Consider the following 19525-nt stretch of genomic DNA (forward strand, 5'->3'; position numbering starts at 1 on the left):
AAAGGCCAAAATCCGTAGTTATTCACTTATAAGCCATGCCATTTCTTTGAAATATTCCTTGTATATTTAACCTATTTATGCATTTTTGTTTCTTACTAGTGTTGAGGAAGAAAATAGGATTATGTTTTTAGTGTAATCCGATATGGATCTTCCAAGGTGTGGATTCTTGAGATAGAACCCTTACTGATAGTGTCTCCATGCATTTTGTCATGGGATTTGGAACATTTTCTTGGCCACAATAAAGATGATCTCTATTCTCAGTAATAATGACTCTTCGCTAGGTCTAACTTGGTATTAGAATTTTTTTTTGCCTCTTGCTCAACCTATATGCTCTGAATGCATCAACACTAGTACCGAAAATGGAGCTAGGCACTTCAAAACAATCATACATATGGCTATGTCTAAACATATGTTATTGTTATATTAATGGGCTTGGTACACACATATACTTTTCACCTGTTGCCAATTGCGTTTCATTCTAGACATTTTTTTTGGACTCACATCTTTTGTACGACCAAAAATAAAGGTCTAGACTCTAGGCTTAGCAAAACATCAACATATTTTTATGTGGTTAATTAGGTTATTGTATTTTATTTTTTAGAGTTTATAATATATGTTTATATATTCAATAGTATAATCCATAAAAAGATACATGGTATCTTGTTTATAATATATAACCATTATTTGTTTTATGAAACTTGTGTATTTTGTGTTAGAAAATAGGGAAAGACTAAGGGAGGTGAATCAATATTTTAACAATTTCAAAATTCATTACTCAAAGTACAAATACTAAGAAACATTATAATGAATAAGAATACACCAAACTCATAAATCTAAACATAATATATTAACATGGAAACCGAACTAGGAAAACCACAAACATTTTTCATTTTGATGCAAAATAAAGCTTCAAATTTGAGTTACATATTTTTTTTTGTGTAGGCTATAACCCATTGAATGCTGTGGCCTTCCTTCTTTCTACCAGCACCAACTTCATGATTTCTAAAGAACAACTTGAAGGTAGCACCAACTGCCTATTTATTATCACCAACTGAACAAAAGCACTAACTCCCTATTATGCAAGCGGCAACCTGCATATACCTACAAATCCTTCATCCATATAATTTTAAAACTCAAGCCATAAATACTTTTGTGTCATAAATAAATTCTCTTTTATGGTTGTAAAATCACCTATTCGCTACTCTCTCAAGCTCCAAAATACTCAAATAACTTGAATATTGTACAAATATTTCTACTCATACCCTGTTACTACTTATAAATATTTAGAATTGCATCTTTACTCACTTTAACTTCTATTTCTAGGTTTAACAATTAGTTTTTCTTAAACTCTATTCTTCAAATTAACTATTGTTTATTTCATTTTTATATAAATTAAACACTTTTTTTTATGTAAGGTTGGTAGTACTTCCTTTTTCTGTTAATTATCTATACGCAGATAACAAAATATATCTGGTGGCCTCAACCTGCCCCAGGGAAACCAAGTCTATTGGCCATCAATTAGCATCATAATCCATCCAAAATTTAAAGATTTGATCATTATCATCCATGCTTAGTTTGCTACTGTATCTATTATATCCTTAATACTTTGACTTGTAAAGTAAATTTTATCCTTCATAGTAACAAAATTTACTTTCTACTACTTGGCATCAGTCCTTGGGACTTGACATGGGCACTTCGTTCAGTAGAAAGGTTTGGATCTATTTGTCTGAACATTCTTTGACAGCTTCTAGTATGTCTCGAGTGGATAAGCAATGACTCCCAGTCCTCCATTGGAAGTTCTTCACTTTCCACATTGGCATTTAGCTCTGCTTCCAAAGATTCTATTATTTCTTTTACATGTGCTGGAGTGCCTACATGGTAAACATGTATTAAGTTCTGCATACTTTCCTCACCTGCTTTTCTTCCCCTTTTTCACTCGGTTGTTCTTACTGAAGCCACCAGATCCTCCATTTTCTTTTCTACATGTTTACCTACTCTCTAGCCTCTTTTTCTTACCTGTCTCGCTTCTAACTTCACCATCTTTTACCTCAGCAATTCCTTTAGTCCCCACCCCTCTTGTGTTCTTACGTGCTCCTGATGTTAGAGCATCAAAGTTTGAATAGTATAGGAGTTAATTAAACCTGTAATGTTAACATAAGTGCATACATTAAAACTAATTCAAATTTCATTCACAGTCTTCCGTGCTTCCTTCTAATTCTTCTTTATAGCATATGAGCTGTGAATTTTCTCTCGGCAACCAAGTTGACCCTAATTCCCTTCCAATATTTCCTTGGTTCTTGTTGTGCTTAACAGTAAGGCTATCGCTTCCCTCCCTCGCACAAAGCTCCCCCTAGAGACCTCCAACTGAGATCCCTAATGTGGTCCATCTCCACTCCTAGGAGCTGGTAGGCAAGGATTTGGGATACCAATGTCAGGGGAGGAAGGTTTTGACTCAATTTCCACGACAAGGGTAGACCCCCTAGACTTAGGATGCACTGACCCCTCCCTCTTATCGTTACGAGTTCTGGCCCACCCTTGCATTCCATCTCAACTCAGGATGACTAAGAATGGATTCCCCCCATCCACAGAAAGACCCACTGGTTAAGTTTCTTGCATTCCTATTCCACTGTATCGCTTTCCTTCCCCTTGGGGTTTGCCAGCCCCCTGTTAGTCATACTAGCCAGGCAGGGCCTGTCTTCCATTTCCCATACCACCCTTACACCCCCTGCTAGTTCTGGAAACTATTAGACCTCCGCAGGCTATCAGAGGAGCCATATCCTCTTTTTAATCTCGAGCTACTGATTTTCACTATGGTCGTTGCCAATTTCTTTCTCCATGGTCTGAGAGTCCCTCCAAACCCTCCATATATCTCTTCTTCCCCCTCCACTGCCTTCCATGAAATGCAGCCAATTCGTATCCAGACATTAACAATAGAAAATTGAGCCAAAATTCTCATAATTTTTTAATTTCCTACAAAAATTAAGAAACTAGAGATCAACATCATAAGAAAAGACCAACATTTTCTGAATACTTTCGACACCACCCTCTTTCTATGCCAGTCTCTCCTCTAATTCTACGATGTTGGTTCCAAATCTAGACTTAGGAAACATTGGTTTACATACCAGTTTCGTTCTAGGTCTATGAAGGCAGAATCCAGTTGTCAACGGCAACCCCTTCTCCTGGTGTTTTGGTTCTCCTCTTGACTACCACCCACAGCACCTGGTTCTCATTCTCCTCTCACACTTCTCATGCATTCACCTAGCTCTCTCGCCACCTTTCTTTCTCGAATGTTCACCCACCTACCCATTTGTTTTCCCGAGGCATCCTCCACTTGCCTCCTCCTCCCGGTTCCTTCTGCCTCCTTCGTGTTGGGTCCTTGGATGGGCTGCCCAGATACCCTCCTCATTCGTCCTTCAATCATGTGATTGATTTCCGCTCGGATCCAGGCTCCCTTCTCACCCTTATTGGGGGTTTTGTCCTCCTTCTATGTATTTTCTGAGGATGTCCCTCAGAATGTTCTTTCATTTTGTTTGATTTATCTCATTCCCATGGGTGTCGAGGTTGCTTCCCGGATTGCCACATCCTCAATTTTCTAAGAAATTAGTTGCCATGTTCCCTGATCGGCAGACATGTGTCAGAATGAGGTATTCTATCCCTTGTACAAGGATTCCTATTTCGTGGACTAATCTAGCCATTTTCTAGCTCTTGCTTATTTTTTCCCATTGGGTTGCCTATTGGAGCTTTTTCACTATGTCAATCACCAATGTGGAATCCCCTTCCACCACCATCTTCTGAAATATTCCCCTTTGAGCAATTTCTAGTCCATTTTCTACTACATTGAATTCTGCCTCGTTGTTGCTCTTTATTCCACAATCCATTGCAAACAGCCAGATTATTTAGCCCTGGTGGTCTTTGAATACTCCACCAAGTCCTGATTCTCCCGAGTTTCATTTTGCAACTCCATCAAATTTTAGTTTTACGAAATCATTAGGAGGTTAATCAAAGTATGATATGGATTTTAAGGGTGTAGGTTTTAGCTTTTGGGAGTTAGGCATCAGCATTTGCGGAATCAGATTGAGCATTGCCATTATTTGGCTATCCTGAGGTGTTTCTTCAGAGCCTTTTGGGTACCATTTCTTGGCCAAAATAGTTTCACGATATTTGTATTATATGATTCCACACCTTTGTTGTCGTATTTTTTCATCTTTGAATATTCGTTGATTTCTCTCTTTCCACACCACCCACAAGATAAATCCTAAGGAGATGTTCCGATCTCGGTTAATGATGGGGCTCTAGTAGATTTTGTTCTTCCAATTTTCCATTTTTTTTTGTGCTTGAGTAATCACTATCCAAGTGTTCAGAGAGAATTTCATGATTTTTCAATAGGGTGTTCCTATAAATGCAAGAGTTCAGTAGATGTTCCATCGTTTCCATTTGCCCTTCGCATGTGCAACAAACAGATGGTCCCTGCATCCCTCTTTTCTGAAGTTGGTCCCATGTTAGGGTGCGACCATGGAGGACCACCCAGAGGAAAAAACGTACTTTCGGTCATAGTTGATCCTTCCATATTCGTTCCCATATGGGTATCCATTGTTGTTGTTGATGTTTTGCTTTCAGGTAGTAGCCTTCTTAGATAGTAAACACTCCTTTGAAATTGTATCCCCAACATATAATGTTTGTTCCTTCTGTTATCATTATTCTTTGGGAGTCAACCTCTTTATCATAGGTTTCCCATTGGAGAGAATCTAGTGCTTCTCGCCAATATTGTCTCCTCTTCCACTTTCTCCATATTAATACTGCTTCTCCTTCCCATAATTTATTCACCATCTGGTTTGCTGGTCGGTTTGTGTTCATGAATATTTCCATTAGGTCCTCCCTACTAAATAGTTTTTCCCTCTCCTGCCAAGCATATTTCCAGAACCTCACATTATCCCCTCCCCTGATCTCCCAGAAGTTGTGGTTTCTTATCATTTCTCTATTTTCTACTGTTAAGTTCCATATAGTCGATCCCTTTATATTTACCTAGGTTCTCGGTCTTCCTTCAGTTGTCCTAGGCATTCTATATTTTCTTCCCCAGATTTCTTTCCATAAGTCATTACCTCCCTATATCCATCTCCTCCATAACTTGGCCCACATAACCTGGTTCAGAGTTTAAGGGTCTCGAAGGCCCAGACCCCCTGCTTTTCTAGGCTTCGTTAGCGAGTTCCAGGAAAGAAGACCCCATTTATTTTCTGTTTGTGGTCCTTGCCACATGAATTTCCTAAAGACATTTGTCATGTCATTGCATAAAGTTTTGGGCACTGCTAGACTTGAGAGCTAGTATATAGGAATTGATTGCACCACCGCCTTTAGCAGGATGACTCTCCTAGCCATGTTAAGGGCTCGAAAGGTTTAGTTTTGAAGGCGACCTTGAATCTTGTCTAGTAGAACCTTCCATTTTTCTACGCTAAGCAGGTTAGGGCTTAAAGGAATCCCCAGGTGTTTCAAGGGTAGGGTCCCTATTCAAAATCCCATTACTCTGGCTAGGAAGGCTTGAGATTGAGCAGTTGTGTTAAAAAAAAAGATATTAGACTTATGTTTATTGATCTAAGTTCCTGAGGCATTCATAAAATCTTGAATAATGGCCAAGAGGGACCTTTCTTCCTTAAGGGTAGCTTGACAAAACATCATAATGTCATCAAATTGTTTTTGAAGAGTTAAAGGAACATCATTTTTCCACATGTGCAGGCCTTTAAATTGTCCTTCTTGAAATTTATCTTTGACATATCTTCCTAGACCTTCAACTGCTAGAGTGAACAGAAAAGGGTAGATTTGGTATCCTTGTCTTAGCCTCCTTGTTGCGTTGAAAGCCTTAAAGGGTGCTCCATTCAGTAGGATAGAGAACACAGAGGTCGATATGAAAGAAGAGATTCAATTTATCCACTGGGGGTCAAAGCCAAAGGCTTCCAAAACACTTTGAAGGTAGGTCCAGCTTAAACAGTCGTATGCTTTCAACATGTCCGGTTTGATCATCATTTCTTTGGCTTTGAGATTCTTAGGGGAATGGATTTCCTCTTAAGAAATAACTATACCATCCAAAAATTTCCAGCCTCTAAAAAAACCAGTTTTCTCTTGGAAGATTAAGGCTAGGCGGATCGGTTTGAGCCCATTTCCCATTATAGTTGAGAGGATTTTATAGATTACATTCAGTAGTGCTATATGTCTAAACCACTAGGGCTCTTCAGAGTGATCCGGTTTTGGAATAAGAGCTATAAAATTTGATATTTTAGCTGGATGTACCTTTTTTGTTCTTTTAGATTTTTCCACTACTTCTAGGAAATATTTTCCTAGAGTTGGCTATATTTCCAAAAAATTTATGTCGTGAAGCCATCTGGACCCCACAGTTTATTCTTTTCCATTCATTTGACTACCTCCTCTACTTCTTCCAAGGTAATATCTCTCATAAGTGCTAAGGTATGGTCCCTACTTACAAACTGGGGGATATGCCTAGTTATCCTGTTTATAGCTTCTAACCTATCAGGATTAGGTTCTGTGATAATGTTTTGGAAGTGGTTCACCAGAAAATCTTCCATCTCATCATTTTGAACCATCCAGTTTCCTCCCGGGTCTAGTAATGAGAATATGCGGTTTTACCGTGTATGTTGTATCATAGCTTTGTGGAAGAATTGGGTGTTCCTTTCTCCCTCCTAGAGCCATTGGAGTTTTGATTTTTGTTTCCACATGATCTCTTCTTGCTTCCTCCTTTGCTCGATCCTAGTCAGTAGCTTTCCTTCTTCCTCCACTAGGGGTCCTGAGTGGCCAGTTGTTATCATTTGTTGTTGAAGTCGTTGCATCCTAGCCTGGAGTAGTTACTGATTTTGCTAGATGTTGCCAAATTATTCTTTGTTCCATTTCTTTATTTTTCCCTTGAGTTCTTTCAGGCGTAGCTCAAATGTATGCATTTTATTCCTCCATGTTTTGTACTCAATCTCAACCATTCCTTCATTTTGTCTAGGAAGGAAGGGTCCCAAAGCCATAAGCCTTCTAACTGAATGACCTCTTTTTTTGCCCTTATTTCATGTCTACTGCTAGTCTAATTGGCCAGTGGTTAGATCCCATGCATGGAAATATTGACGCTTCATAGTATACATCCCTAATTAAATCTTTTGTTTCCAACAACCAGACTAACCTGGATGCTATTTGGCGGGTTCCTCCTTTGTGATTGTTCCAGGTATGAGTTCCATTGATTTTCGGAATATCTACTAGTTGCAGCTTCTCTTACATGTCCCTAAACTGCTCCATTGCTGGTTCTTCCCTTCTTTTCCCGCCCTTTTTTTGCTACTGAAGTTATCAGATTGAAATCTCCTCCTGTTAACCATAGTTTTTATGTATGCATTTGACCTAGTCTCCTAATACTCTGGATAAAGCTTTCTTTCTCTCTAGGAGTGTGAGGCCCATATATTGCCAAAATGATGACCCATTCTTTGGTCCCTATGTTGTGAAATCTTCCATTCCAATTTCTCAACATTCCTATCCAATAATCCACCTTTACCTCGACAAGATTCCATAGTATAGTGATTCCACCTCTGCTTCCTTTTCCATCTAATGCTACTGCTTCATATCATGGTTTCATTTCCCGTAGTATCTACTCTATTTTTTCTCCTGTTACCTTTATTTCCTATACGAGTACTATTTCAAGATTTTCCTTTTTCAAATGATCTTGTAGGTACCTCTATTTACCTCGGCTATTAAGGCCCCTTACATTCCAAGAGATCACTATCATTGGTTAACTTTATTGAGTTGTTGGAATACCACTAAGAGAGCTACCACCCTTCCTATGTTTACCAACATCTCTCCCATTATTTGAATTGACTCCTATAGATTTATTCTCCCCCTTTTCTTCCCTCCTTTACTTCAGTCATGTTGTTCCTGGGAAGTTTCTTTTACATGTTGAGCCGCTCCACTATGTCTCCTTGTCTTTGTCCTTGGGTAGCCATGTATTACTGGAAGGTTTCTTTGTACAGTTTCTTGTGATCCTCTGGAATGAATCTTTCGTCAAGGTGTCTCCACTCATTCAAAATTCTTTTCATAACTTCCCCTTCTGTGCTCACCTCATCGTTCGCTGCATCAACTTTAATTGCGATGAGATCTACTGGTTCCTGTTCTTCTTTTTCTAACATATCTATTTGGGCTTTCCTCTTTAGGGTGGTTGTTGATTTAGCATGACTATTCTCCTTCTCTCTGTCTGGATTCTCCATTTTTTATGTGTCATTTACGGTTTCTCCTTCCTCTTACAACACCTCGTATCTATTCTTATTTTCCCTTTGCTTTTGGTTATGGTTTCCTGGATTCTGATGCATTCTCATGGTCTTTTTCTTATGTGTGACCTCTTTTAACCCCTCGTTTTCCTCTTGCGTGGGGTTCTTATGTTCCTCCTTTAGATTTGGTTGGTCCTCTTGGTCCATCGGGCATGCTTTGTACAATTGGCCATACTCATGGCATTAGCAGCAACTGAATGAGATGTGCTCATAATCCAAGGTTTGCTGCCATATTTTTTCTTGGTATTCCAGTTCTACCAATTCAAGGATAGGCTTCGAAATATTCATATAAACACTGATTTGGGCATAAAAGGCATATCATCCGCTACGTGTGGATTTTGCTATTTTGAAAAACTTTCCAATTCTATTACTTATGCTTTCTAGTATTTCCGGGTCCCAGAAATCCATTGGGAGGCAAAAGACTTGGACCCAAACAAGGGCTGCCGGAAATTTCTCCTTATCTGGGTTATAGCATTCCTCTCGCTATCTCATGAACAACCCTGCATTATGGTGAAAATATGGACCATTTTCAAAGACAGTTTCCTTATCTTCAAGGTTTGAGAATATTACCATGAAAATTCCTTTGGCTCCTAACTTGAGCTCTACATGGCCTTTTGGCTACCATTTCTATTGGATCCACTTTATCAAGTCTTTCTCAGTCAGATAGAGTCCGATGAATTTTCATATCATCACATGATCCTTCATATAACTACAGTATTTCTCCAATTTGTTCAGAGGAATTACAAATCTGGGTTTCTCCATTGCACATGTAAAATATTGCCCTCTACTTCTCGCCTACCATTGAGGTCTAAGGACAATACCATTATTAGGGCCGACGGCTTCAGGGGAACTGGGCTGATTTCTAGTTTTCTCGCTTGATTCGCCGGTTGTTACATTCTGATAGGAGGGGATCTCTCACGCCCTCCCCCCCCCCCTCTTTCGCTGGTTGTTACATTCTGATAGGAGGGGATCTCTCGTGCCCCCCCCCCCTTCGCCGGTTGTTACATTCTGATAGGAGGGGATCTCTCGCGCCCGCCCCCCCCCCCCCCCCCCCCACACACGCCCCCCCCACACCCCCCACTCGGGCTTGTATATCTCCTTTGTCAGTTGCAGTCGTTCTTACCCAGGCTGCGCCCTCAAGGTTAGCAGGGTTTTGCAGGCTATGAAACCCTAGGTGGATTTCATCCATTGCAGAGCAATTCTTTTTTCTTGATATCAATCCATAATAAATTAAACACTTTTACTAACTATTCTTTTTTTCCATTTTAAATAAATTAAACACTTTTATTATCTTTTCTAACTATACTTTTGTGATTAATCTTCAGGTTTTATTCTTAACTAACCTTTGAACATTGTTGAACCCCTGAGGTTTTGATGTACATGTCAATTTGTCATGATTTGCAGTTTGAAAACCTATTTTAATTTTGGTTTTTTTATTTGAAATGGGGTCTTCAATTTCCTTAATCTTTTTCTTCTCTTAATCTAAAATTAGTTAACAAATTTAATAAAAGTGAAAAATTAGTTTAATTCATTTTTTTTTTTCTATTTTTATTATTTGATACTTCGTTTCAGTTGATCTCTATATTTTTCATTATATTTAAATTTTAGTTTTTTTTTTAATGGATCGTTAACTCGTGCCACAACTATTTTTACCCTTGGTATGCATGTAAGCATCAAATTTTGCATGCAACTTAGATGCATAACTTATGTATTAACAACTTTTAGAGTGGTTGTAACAAAAATTGCATGACATTTTTTTTTACCTAGACATGGAGTTCAGTATTGCCATGGAAATTCTCAAGAGAAAGAAGAACAAGGAACTTGCGCGAGGATACTATTAATGGTCTTCTATCTTCATTTTAGTGAATGAAATGAAGCAAAATTAGGAGGATCCACGTTTTGCAGAGGTGTTTTATTAGAGAAAATGATGTTTGATTTGCATTTCAATTTCTTGTAATTCATATTGCTGGGGAGTTATCAATAGACTAGCATAGATCCATATTAAATACGGATCTAACATGACTTGAGAAGGATCAAATTTCTTCACGTGCAGAATACAAAGTCATATTTTTCATTGTTGAAATTGTATTTTTGAATGCAAAATATAGTGTATATAGGACCAATTAAAATTTGTAACCATTAAAACTTTTTTTCTTCTATATATAGATATAAAAGAAGTTGATATCTACATAGATTAGTTAACATAGATTTTCAAATAGTTTATATAAATCTTTTGTTGAAATATTTTTGAAAAGTATAAAATTAAACATTTAATTCACGCATTTTTTTAACTTCTAATTACTTTACAACATACTCATTTTTTTATTATAGCCCACATGAATTTTCTATTTAGAACATAATTTTTAGTTATGTGTGAATGAAAAGTTTAAATTTTATACTTTTCAAAAATATTTGAACAATAAATTTATATAAACTATTTGAAGATCTATGTTAACTAATTTATGTCAATATCAACTCGAAATATATCTTTTCCATAATTTATAACATATACGATGGAATTGGTAAAAATTTTAAATACATTTGGCTATAGCTTCTCTTTATCATTTCGATGAGAAAAATTACTTTCTCATTGGATCAGAGGTAGATCATTGGCCATAAAAGATCATGAATAATGTCTCAAGCATATTCCAATGAGCATAATCAATAACAAAAATAATTTGATACAAAAATAATTAGCAACTCAAATCCTATTTGGAATCAAGTTTCTTTGCGCCTTTTCGCTTGTTCAGGCCCTTGGCACGTTGGACCCTTGAACAGAGACCACACCCTTGAAATCCATGTGGACCCTACCTTACTCGAGCCGTTTCAATGCGTTCATGGATCACGTTATAAATTGGGCCAAACTCCATGTGGACAACTAAATTTCTCGAATTAACAAGGACTATCGAAAACAAGAAACGACAATTGTCGAAGGGTGCGAACTAAGCTCTGATTGACAATATCAATCCACCATATGTTCTCAAAAGCAGTTGCTTATATTTCAATACAAATGAGGTTGGCTAGTTTGATCTTTCAGTTGACAAGAAAATTGTAGATTGAAAGGCAAGTTCTTCAGGACCGATTCCTGACTTTGATGCATACTGATATGAAAAAAATTCTTCGACTCAAATGTTTGTGGGATGCAAATTATTATTTGGGAGAGAGATAGTTGTCAACTGAGAAACATTTGAATTTCGGTTGTAATGTCGAATTGTCCTTGTCTGAACCACTCAAGTTGCGAAAATATGGTTTATGGTTCTCCCATTTCTTAATTGATTTTCTAGAATCACTCTGAAAGAGAATGGATACTTCATGGACAAGTGAAACTCTGTCTATCCTTATAAAGTTAATATTTTTCATTTTTTTTATAGGATTTAATGTAATAAATTTGACTTATTAGTTAGCTAAATCAATAGTTTAAGTTATTAGTTAGTTAGCAGTAGGTTACAAGCTTATAACTAAAAGGGTTTTTCAAAAACATTATAAAAGAGTGCAGAACCAAGGAAAAGGGGTTTCGAAGATACGGTTGGTAATGATTTTTGTATCGAGAACTCAATGGGACATTTTTATACGCAATAAATATTTTAGTTCTTAGATATATTTACAATTTCTTTCTTTCCTTGGTTATTTATCTTATATTTTTATAATCATACTTTTGATCCTTGATACCATCTTTTGGGTTAGAATGAGTCTTATTTCCGAAAATAAGTAAAGTTGCATACTCATATTTTTGATTCTTCATACCATGTTTTGGGTTAGAATGAGTTTTATTTTCAAAAATAAGTAAAGTTGTCAACGGGTAAGATTTTATTTGCGTAAGCTAGATAGAGTAGTGGCAGAGGAACTTTGTTTCAGTCACACTTGCTATCTTATATAAGTAAAATTGTTGCATTCATTGTTTTTTAAAATGAATGCTATCACATCCCATTAAGCATAATTGTTTAAAGTAGTTTTGTCTGAGTTTCGACCTCTTGAATTAAGTGATGTTGCCTTTAGGGTTTTGGTTCTTTTTCTACTTTCTTCTATCATTCTCTTTAGCTTTTGAATATGTGGGTACTCAATGTATGGTTTGTGGGTTATAGAAAGTGATTTTCTGGCTTCAAGATCCATAGCATCAAAAGCTTGCTTCTTGATGAAACTTATCAAAGAAGAACTCAAATGCTTGGGCATGATTCCCTAGCTAGGAATTGTTTCTAGGAGCTACATCCTTACATTTGATATGCATTCAACATGCAAACTCCATATATCACATACAACTCACATCATATCTTGCTTATTACATGTAATCAACATGTAAACTCTACATGTCACATGCAACTCACATGCATGGCTTGCATGTCACATGCAATCGACATGCAACCTCTACTCGCCACATGCAACTCACATGCATGACCTGCATGTCACATTGAATCAGCATGCAAACTATGTATGTTGAATGCAACTCACATAACTCTACATGCCACATGCAACTCACATGCATGACCTCCATGTCACATCGAATCTGCATGCAAACTATGTATGTTGAATGCAACTCACATGCATGCTTTACATATCGTATACAATCAACACGCAAAATCCATAACTTGCGTGTAATCTCCTAACATATGCTATATAAACCACCTTAGACATCAATGACAACAATAACAATCTCCCCTTTTTGCATCGATGGAAACACTAATCATAGTCCGTCATTGATAAAAATATTACTTAAACGCCAATATGTTCCTTTTCACTTATTTTCTCATTCTCTTGCTTGTTTCTAAGAATCCTCTTCCTCTGTCATGAAACACAAAGCATATTATACCAATTTTCACTAATACTTTCCATTTGACATCAATAGAAAAGAGTTAAGATACTCCCATTGCAACTAATATCCCTCTGTGATTATGCTATTCTTGTGGACATGTTAGCTCCCCAATGCGGATCTATGTTGTTCAACTACCCCTTTTCTCATCTTGACAACTTATTTCAAGGATTTCCTTCCTTGTGGAGAATATCTAGTGGAGCAAAGAGAGAAATTACTCCCAACTTTTTCCCTCAATACGCAAATGTTTCTCTTGCAAGGCTTTGGCAAAGATATCAACAATCAATTCTTTTGTGCGTATATACTCCAGTTTTACTCACTGATTTGCAACATTTTTTTCCAAAAAACCTGATTTGCAACCTGTTCGCTGTGAAAGTGGCACTTTGTGGGAACATGCTTCTTCCTTAAATGCAAAACATGATTCTTAGATATGTTGATTGAACTTGTGTTATCACAAATAATAGGAATAGAACCGGTATAAGTTACCTTCATATCCTATAATGTTTGCTTCATCGACAAAATCTGTAGGTCGATAGAGGCTATGGCAATGTATTCTACCTCAACAATAGACTGAGAGATTGATGTCTCAGGGAAAAACTGCTAATATGTTTTAAAAACTTAAGGTCTTTTCATATAAAGAGAACATGCATTCATTCTACCAAATTATTCTTTTCATAGTAAAAAAAAATACTCGTTTAATAGAAAGAAATACCTAAATAATTTGCTTATTTAAATTGCATGCTATCCAATATGTTAAACTTAAGCCTCTCAAAATAAAAAATTCTATTTCTATTTCTATTCTGGGCTATATCAAAAGATAAACCATCAACTTAATGCATTCGTTTTAAAAATTTTCAACTATATAAAACTAAAATCACAAATTACTATTTATATAAAAATGAATTCTCGATTATTTTTAGTTATATTTAATTTAAAGCATATTCAATCAAATAATAAACTAATTTTATTACTAAAATATAAATTAATTTTAATCTTTTAAAATATATTGGAAATTGTATTTAAATTTATTATTTAAATACATTTGTTTCCAGTAACGTTGAGATGCCATGATTAGTGGGTGCAACTAGGGAAGAATCAACGAAATGATCGGATCTATTACGATTTATAACAAATAGGAGAACGAAAATGTAAACAGGAATGTGTAAATGGAAATTGAGGAAATATGTGTTTTCCACCATTTAAGATGTTATGTGTTCCATCGGATGACCATGGATCAAAATGTAATAGGAGACCGTAGGAGAATGTAATATTGTTTTTAAAAGTTTGTTTGAACATAGAGGTTTTCTTTGTCTGCAGTTTCTATTTTTTTTTTGTCTTTAATTTCACCTATTAGTGAAGAAGAGGACAAGAATTGGAGATTCCAGAAAATGTAACTACCTTTTATTGAAAGTACCATCGATTTTTTCTTTTTATATCTATATATATATCAGTTCCAGCGGAGATCGTGTCAGCAGTGCTAAAAAATGTAGGTAAGAGCATGTTATTATAGTTTAAATAATATCATCAAATGATTCAGATAGTCGCCTGCAAGCTATGAAAATTCCATAAAAGAATATTCCACTCATTCTCACTTCAATTTTTGAATCAATTCTGAGAAAAATCGGATCACCAGGCTCTATTATTCGCAATTTTCTAAGATTATTAGAAGACAACATCACAATCGTATTTTCGCTACAATATTATCACTAGACAATTAAAGCATTTCCAACTGAAACACAATAATGATTGTTATTCCCGATCTCTCAAATATTAGGAGAATCAGCCATACTTATTCTACATGAAACATTATAAATCAAGGATGTCTAATGAATATGCTGACCGTCCTCTCTATCGACATGACAGTGGAACAGAATCACCATAACAGAAACGTGAAGAGAGCAGACGATAATCTAATGTGACATAAACAAGATTCAGATCCAAGAACCCACGCTAGATTTGCACCTTCAAGAGGAATGAACGGTTGTTTGAGATCCCAACTAATGAATGCAAGAAAACATAAATGGACGGAGAATATGGAGAGAATGCACGATGGATCTAGCTTAAATAAGAATGGTGGCTCCTCCGAGCAACGCTGCTCCAATGATGGCCATGATCTTCTCTACCTTGGCTGTGGCGGCGGCTCCGCTTTTTGGTGCTGAAGCAATACCTGGTCCTGCGGCGAAGGGACTGGAGGCTGGAGTCTCAGAAGTATTCGATGAACACGGTGTTGGGGCTGAGTTTGGCGTTTTGGCAACTTCCGAGGGGGAAGAGACCGGTGGAGATGCTACGGGAGATTCAGTCGTTGTTCCCTTGGGCGTCGCGGCAATGGGAACTTCCAAAGGGGCAGAGGCCGGTGGAGATGCTACTGGAGATTCAGTCGCTGCTCCCTTGGGCGTCGCCGCAATGGGAGCCTGTGCTAGTGAGGGAGCATTTGCCCCTGCTCGCTTTGGCGTCGCCGCAATGGGAGCCTCTGCCGGTGAGGGAGCCTTTGCCCGTGATGGAGACTTTGCCATTAAGGGTGAGGTCAATCCAAAGGCAAAAGCCAAGATGAGAATTGCATAGAATCGGGCCATCTTGTTCGCAGGATGTTGTTTAGTAAGACCTGAATAATAGTTCCTTAGGAAGTCCTACTGGCCAGGATGTTGCCTGGGGCGATACAAATGACGACACAGAATATGCCGACAACAAGGCCCGGGGGAGGACTTGAATATGAGAAAGAAGCAGTGAAATATATAGGTTCATCGTCAGTTGCGGTTAAGGAAATCCTTCAATAGCACTGTAACACGCACTATGGGGTCTGAGCTGGATTGCCACCAGCTCCCGAGATCTCATTGGCCAGTTTGCATTCCTGCTAGAGATTATATCTGTATTTGGACCGGCTTTGTAGCCAGATCCATTTGTATAAAACACGGTCAGAGTTAGTTTCGTTCCATGTAAATTAGCTTGGGCCGTAGGTATAATTTCATACTTCCAAGATCGTAGGGAGAGATTTGTTGTCCAAATAAAGAATTTTTTTTGTTTACCAATGTACTTTAGATCTATGAATTCACCCCGAAATCCATACCCAAACCATAGACAGATTAGTGTCTATGTGCAATTTCCATAATTAAGTTGCTGGAGAAATGCTATATTTGGGTCATTAACAGGTTTTTTAACATAATATTTGGTTTTGGTTTTATGTGTAACAATTGTGTATTAAACTACTCTAATGAGTTGTTATTATCATTATTTTGTAAAAGAAAAAATAATTTTAATAAGTGTGAGTCATTGAATTAACTCATTATTATTTTATGAAAAAAAAATTAATTTTAATACGTGTGAGTCATTGAATTTTGGGTTGAAGAATCTAATTAAATTAATAAAGTTTATTTATTCTAGCATATTTAGATTTTGTGATAATTACAGTAATTGGTTTGTGATTTACGTTAATTGGTTAACTTTTGAAATATTTTTTTTATAATATTTAATTTGGAAATATATATATATATTTAATTAATTAATTAATTATATATATATATATATATATATATATATATATATATATATATATTAGTTTTATAATAAATATTATTGGTTATATTTAAATAATATTACTTTTACATTATAATATTAATATAATGAGAAATATCATGGGTTAGTTAATACTATGAGTTTGTAAAATATTTTGGATGAGATTAACTAATTTTTTTTTTTTTCTTCTGTTATAGCATTGGTTTTATTACTAACATAGATCCATTTTAAATATGGATCTAACATGAGTAGAGAGGGATTTAATTTCTTTAATTTCAATTCAATTTTGATGATAGACTAACAATGTTACATATCATACTGGGTTGTAGAATGAGCTTCTCACCTCAATGAGCCTCTTGTCTCAATAATTAAATTGTACATTGTTTTTTTCTTCTTTTACACCATTGGTTTGATTATAATTAAAATATAGAATTTAATGTGTTTGTTTAATTATTATGCAATTCTTTTTGTAAATGGAAATTATTTCTTTTTAATAATTAAGTGTTTATGAACATTATTGTATATGGAAAATTTATATAAATAGATTTAACATCAACAAGAATAAAGTAAAAAAACGTACACAACAAACCCATAACTCAACAAGTAAAGCAACTCCATCTTAAATATTTATAATTTTTTGTTGGGGAACATATTTAACATATCTCCTAAAAATATGCTTAGGAGATTGTTGTGGCCAGCAACAACCCCCCTCTTATTTAGTGTTATTCCTAATACTAAATAAGTGGGGACCATTAGCTAAAAATTTAAAAATCAATTAGTGCTTAAATTTCCTTTTCGAATAAAATCTTACCAACGTAAGCTTAGGAAACCCCCTTGCAAAATCTAAAAAAATCTAAGTTTTATGATAAGGTAAGAAAAAATCTTTTCTTAGGAAATATCACATTGCAAAAAGATGACAGGATACCACCTTACAAGCTGAATTCCAACATTGCGAGATCGTGATACGCGATAAGAAAATATCGCATCGCATACATCAAGCACAACTTACATTGAAACATCTTAAATTGCCGATATGCGATGACGCATATTGCAAATCGAATTTCACAGAAAATAGAATAACAAAGATTTTCATATATCATGTTCCTGCGATCTGTGATATTGCGATATTGTGATTTTGTGATACAGCGACAATGCGATAATGCGATGTCATGAGCAATCAACTCTGCGATGTTACGATTCTGTGATGTTGTGATTCCGCGATATTACGATCTGCGATATTGCAAAGCAAATCGGAAAATCGGAAAATCGCAGATCTTTCAGGCTCGTTATTCAAAAAAGTATTTTCCATAAACTGACACCTGGTTATGCGCTTTAATGCTAATAAATGAGTTAGTTGCCAGTTATTAATGGAATATGGTTTCGTACTTATCGAAAAATCATCTCACGTAAGGTGGTATATTTGATGCGTCTTCGGCATTTAAAACTTTCCCATCATCCTCCCTTACCATTATTTTCACTTCACTTGTGAATTGCAGGAACAGAGAATAGAAAACGATACAAAGCAATATGTAGGATATTATGGGAAAGAAAAGAAAAGCTCTGAGCTCTGAAGAAAAAGAAATGGCGCCCTTGTATACAGACACAACCTGTAACAGAGACGCAGGAATTGCTACGTGGGAAGGCATGTATAATCTTCTTGAAGAGGAGAATCCCATAGTAATGGAAGTTACTGCTACTGCAGACTCACATAGTTCTTCTGAGGCATCCATCATAGAGCTAGCTTGCTCATTCTTGCACTAGATAACAGCAAGACCCAAAATTCTCCCATACACGGACATGGTTAAGTGGATACTGGACAACATTGATATTAGAAATAGACAGTTTAAAACTCAGGGTCAAGAGCTTACGGAATCATTATTTTCACAAAATTTGAACTTTATATCTGCTAAATAGAAAAGCGCAAAAGGCGAAAAATGCATCAAGGAAACTCGGATCAAGAAACGGAGGCAGTTTCCTAGGCGCAAATCGCACATCGCCGAGAAAAATTTCTCGAAAAGGAAAAATTATAATTGCTTAGTTACGTGCAAGCCCCGAAAATTGCAAGGCAGCAAACAATATTATTGATTGTGTAAATGAAAATTTTCACAAGGCAAATTTGATCGCAAAAACCACTCTAGGGTATTTACCTAACATACAGCAATTACAAATAGATTGGAGGAAGAAAGCTCAAGAAAAGGCAGAAGCAATCCAAGGGTTAACCAAGTTGAACTAGGATTATTACTGGGCATACTTGGTAAAGCCACATAGCCAGTGGATAACTATCAAGTGTATCATCAATTCGGCCGAAAAGATGGTGCCAGCTCTTGCCGATTCTATTTTCTCAGCTCAGCTAAAATTAGAAGTGGGCTAGCCGACACTTCTGAAACGTATGATGAATGCATGCAATTTTAAGGAGCAGATACACAAAGAGTTTTAGTTTTAGATGTAATTTTAGTTTTAATTTTGTTTTATTTTGCCTGAGATGAGGACGGTCATTTAAACCGCATCATACATTTTTGTAATAATTTATTTTTAGATTTAGTTAGTAGTATTTAAACCCTTCTCATGCATTTAGAGAGGGGTCCTAGAATTTGTCAAAAACGTATCCACAAAACATGCACTTTTGTACCCTCCGAGGAGGTTTTGATGAATGAATGGAACAGGATTTATTGATATTTGCATTTGATATCTCCTACTGATGTTGCACTTTTGTACTCTTAGTGGATGTTAGATCAAGAGGAGATAAATCGTTATCGCTTGAAGCTCATGAGTAGGACTAGTTATAAATGATACTTCTATCTCTTAACTATTTCTTCCTTTTGTGTTAAAGTGATTTTCATATTGAGTTGCTTATATATTGATGTATGAATGCCTAAGTTATCATTTGGCACTTTTGTACGATGATAGCTATTTA

Source organism: Pinus tabuliformis, chromosome 6 (assembly GCF_031772625.1).
Source record: "Pinus tabuliformis cultivar Carrire ecotype Pingquan chromosome 6, CPIR1, whole genome shotgun sequence".
In the NCBI taxonomy this organism is placed as follows: Eukaryota; Viridiplantae; Streptophyta; class Pinopsida; order Pinales; family Pinaceae; genus Pinus; species Pinus tabuliformis.